At 45.3% G+C, this 4,638-nt stretch overlaps 1 pseudogene; it reads right to left on the bottom strand.

The window, feature by feature from the left end:
• Positions 1–2,444: 2,444 nt before the first annotated feature.
• Positions 2,445–4,434, bottom strand: LOC142442858 (glucose-6-phosphate isomerase pseudogene; annotated as a pseudogene).
• Positions 4,435–4,638: the final 204 nt, after the last annotated feature.

Raw genomic sequence — 4,638 nt, 5'->3', positions numbered from 1 at the left:
AAATGTTTACAGGAGCAGAAAGCTCAGTCGTTCTCCTGAGGAGCTTCTGGTACTTTTGAACCGCCGACTATGCAGATCGCAGCTGGACACATAACTAATAAAAGGCATAGCAAAATGCACAGCCAGACCTTCTATTCCGCTGCGGCAAACCTCTCACCATAGGCTGGCCTTGTGGCAGGGCCTCTGCTATTAGCTGGTCCTCTGTACTCTCCCTCCTTTTTCCAGGTATGTGCACCTGAGACTTCATGCTGAACTCCAGTCGCAGACACAAAATTCAAAAGTCTATGCAGTCTTTTTTTTTTTGGGGGGGGGGGGTAGTGTGAATATCCGATTATTCAGTCTTTTGGGGGGTAGTGTGAATATCCGGTCTTTCTCTACCCAGTCTTTCAGTATATCTCTGGTCTATTCCATTAACAAGGAACTGGGTCTGAATCTTTCCTCCACCTTCCTTTGTGCTGGAAACGTGTGCACAGCTAAGTGTCTGCCCATCTCCTTTGAGTTCAGATTCCTGCCAGATTCTTCCCATCATCACCTCTTCCTCCTGCCAACCTCTGACTAGCTAACATGCACAGGATACAAATACAGTAGCTTTACTGGAAACTTTCTGGGCGTCAATTAAGGAATCGTGTTATGCTAGAATCAGCTTATGCCAATTTGCTTTCCACCAAGGTCCATCAGTTGTCTGGATCAGGCTTCAATTTCTGGCAGACCACTGTCAATGGACTGCTGCAACTGTTGCTGAATGACTTTGAGCAAATCAAAATTGTTTGCATGTGATATCAATGATATTGTTAAATAATTTCAGCATTCTGTGGGGTTACTTTTCTTTGGAATGGATATAAAATGGATAAATCTCTTCTAGTCAGTTGGGAAAATCTATCTTCAGAATCTCTTAGCGTAGAGCACTGAGTGCTTCTAGTGCTTCGTCAGTGTGTTGGAAGATTTTCATTGGTATTCTGTCAATTCCTGGAGCTTTGTTCTGGACAAAGGCTTTCAATGCAGTTTGGACTTCTTCCTTCACCACCACCAGTTCTTGATCATATACTGTCTCTTGAAATGGTTCGACGCTGACTAGTTCTTTTTGCTGTAGTAAATGACGCTGCATGCTCCTTCTGTGTTCGATTCTTCCTGCGTCAGTCAATATTGTGCCCATAGAAGCTTTTACTATTAGTCAGAGGCTTAACTTTTCTCTTCTGTTCTTTAAAAAGGCTATCTGCTGATCATGCCCTTCCTTTCTGGTTTCCTAACTCTACATCTTTTGCACATTTCATTATATTTACTTTGTCTTCTTGAGCTGCCGTTTGAAATTCTTTCACTTCATCCGTTCTTTTATTTCATCAGTTCCCCATGTGTTTTAGCTATTCTATAATCAAGAGCAAGTTTTAGTCTCTTCTGACATCTACTTTGATCTTTCTTCTCTGTCTTTTTAATGACCGTTTCCTTTCTGCATGAATGATGGTCTTGATGGCCTCCCACAGCTCATCAGGTCTGCTGTCATTAGTGTTCAATAAGTCAAATCTATTCTTCAGATGTTCTCACAATTCAAGTGCAATACACTCAAGGTCACATTTTGGTTCTCTTGGATTTGTTGAACTTTTTTCAACTTGAAATTAAATTTACATAAGAACAATCAATGATCTGTTCCATAGTCATTTGCTGGCCTGGCTTTAGCTACTGATATTGAGCTTCTCCATCAACTCTTTCCAATAATGTAGTCAATTTGATTTCTGTGAATTCCACATGGAGAAATCCATGTGTACAGTTGTTTGTGCTGTTGAAGAAAAATGTAATTCTAATAAAGAAATCATTGATTTTGCAAAATTCTATCATGTGATTTCCAATTTCATCTGTATCATGAAGGCCATGTTTTCCAAATACCATTCCTTCCTCTTGGCTTCCAAATTTTGCATTCCAATTGTAATAATTATCAATGCAGCTTGATTCCATGTTTGATTTATTTCAGACTGAAGATGTTGGTAGTATTCTTCAATTTCCCCATCACTAGTTTTAGTGGTTGGTGCATACATTTGAATATTAGGAAGAAGAATTTGACAAAATGCTTCTGAAAAATCACAGCCTTGAAAATTTTATGGTCTAATCTGCACCAACTAATAATATAATAAATTTCAGGAATGTTCCATGAAAACCCTGGCTATTGGGATTAGAATTCCATTTTTAATAAATTTTCTGGCACCCACTTACAAATATGTTCTTTTTAGAACTTTTTTCCTAATCTTATTGCTAATGTCAGGAAAAGAATCGAGGTTAAACTGATACCCCCTATAATCAGAAAGGTTAAAGTCGAACTCTAGTTCTCTAATATACATGGAGGGTCTATTTAGTCTTCTGTAAAATGAGGATTAAATGAAAGTGTATATAAAGTACTTTTTACAATGTGTGGCACATAATTCGTACTCAACACATACTGAATATTTAGTAGTAGATTTTTTTTCTCCTTTGTTACATTTTAATTTTTCTACCTGGGATGCGGTGAACATGGGTCTGACAAATCAGGTGCACTGAAACACTCCAACCAATTGCAAAACAAGAGTGTGGTGGACACAGGGAGAGGGAGGGGTCATGGCCACTTCAGATTGGCTGCCCCTGAGGGACTTGCGGTCCACGCCCACACCCCAGGGTGCTCTGGGCAGGACGATGCCATGCAGACTTTGGCAGTAGTGGGCAAGAGGGACCAAGCATAACAGGGGCTGCTGCTGAGATGAGTTTATTGGGTGACGGCCTCACGCTGTTTCTTGATGAAGCCGATCAGCCCGTTGGTGGAAGAATCATGAGAGGTCACTGGGGTGTTGCCCTCAAGCTCAGGTTCAATTTTCTTTGCCAACTGTTTCCCCAGTTCCACTCCCCACTGGTCAAAGCTGTTGATGTCCCAGATGATGCCCTGAACGAAGATCTTGTGTTCATACATGGCGATCAAGGCTCCGAGCATGAAATGGGTGAGCCTGGTGAACACAATGGAATTGGTTGGGCGATTGCCTTCAAAGACCTTGTGTGGTAGCAGCTTCTCCAGTTCCTCGGGACTCTTTCCCGAAGCCTGGAGCTCCTTCTGGGCCTCTTCGGGTGTCTTGCCCTTCATCAGAGCCTCTGTCTGGGCCAAGAAGTTGGCCAGAAGGATCTTGTGATGCAACCCCTTCCAGATAGGGTGCTGGGTCTGGACCGGGATGAGGAAGTCACAGGGTATCATCCTGGTACCTTGGTGGATAAGCTGGTAGAAGGCGTGCTGGCCATTGGTCCCTGGCTCTCCCCACAAGATAGGGCCCATCTGATAGTCCACGCGGGTGCCAGTCTTGGTGATATACTTCCCATTGGACTCCATGTCACCCTGTTGGAAGTAGGCAGCAAAGCGGTGCAGGTACTGGTCACAGGGCAGCAGGCCCTGGGTCTCACATCCAAAGATGTTAATGTACCAGATGCCCAGCCAGCAAGACGGGGGCATTCTTCTCCAGGGGTGCAGTACGGAAGTGCTGGTCCATCCAGTGGGCCCCTGAGAGCAGCTGCTCAAAGTTGTCAAAACCCACGTGCAGGGCGATGGAGAGTCCGATGGCTGACCACAGCGAGTACCGTCCTCCCACCCAATCCCAGAACTCAAACATGTTTTGAGGGTCAATTCCAAACTCTTTCACTTTGGTCGTGTTGGTAGACAGGGCAACAAAGTGCTTCGCAACCGTAGAGGGATCCTTAGCTGTCAGCAGGAACCACTCCTTGGCTATCTCGGCATTAGTGATGGTCTCCTGGGTGGTGAAGGTCTTGGAGGCAATGATGAACAAGGAGGTCTCTGGGTTCAGGGAGGCCAGAGTTTTGGTAATATGGGTCCCATCAATGTTAGAGACAAACCAGACACGGGGACGCCTGCAGAGTAGGGCTTGAGGGCTTCTGTCACCATGAGGGGTCCCAGGTCAGAGCCACCAATGCCGATGTTGACAATGTTGGAGATGGGCTTGCCGGTGTAGCCCTTCCACTCGCCACTGCGGACACGCTCGAGAAAGACTTCATCTTGTCCAGGACCTTGTTGACCTCCACCATCACATCCTTGCCATCCACCAGAATGGGGGTGTTGGACCGATTGCGCAGGGCCACATGCAGTACTGCCCGGTCCTCAGTGAAGTTCATCTTCTTACCACTGAACATGTTATCCCGGGCAGCCTCCACACCACTGGACTTTGCCAGGTCTACCAGCATCTGCATAACCTTCTCTGTCACCAGGTTCTTGGAGTAATCCAGCAGAATCTGCCCATGGTTGGTGTCAAGGGTCAAGCTGAGGCGGCTGAAGCGGTCCGGCACAGCCTGGAAGAGTTTGCGCAGGTTGAGCTCGGAGCCGTGCTGGCGGTGCCATTCCTGCAGCTTCTGGAACTGCGGGTCCCAGGTGAGCGCGGCCATAGCAGAACCAGGGGAAGACACGGAGCAAACCCGGAGGAGGAAGACGGCAGTAGTAGATTTTTTATGTGTGTTTCCCTCCTCCCCTTTTTGTCTGAATCCTCCCAACACAAAAATATGTACATATAAAACACCCATATATTACCAACATCTCAATGTATAGGCTGGAGCTCAATTTAGATTTTGTAGTTCGATTCAAAAGCAATTATCAAAAAAACCTTTTTTTTAGTTTGCTTATGTATGTGT

Source organism: Tenrec ecaudatus, chromosome 3 (assembly GCF_050624435.1).
Source record: "Tenrec ecaudatus isolate mTenEca1 chromosome 3, mTenEca1.hap1, whole genome shotgun sequence".
In the NCBI taxonomy this organism is placed as follows: Eukaryota; Metazoa; Chordata; class Mammalia; order Afrosoricida; family Tenrecidae; genus Tenrec; species Tenrec ecaudatus.
This window is presented reverse-complemented; position numbering and strand designations above follow the sequence as displayed.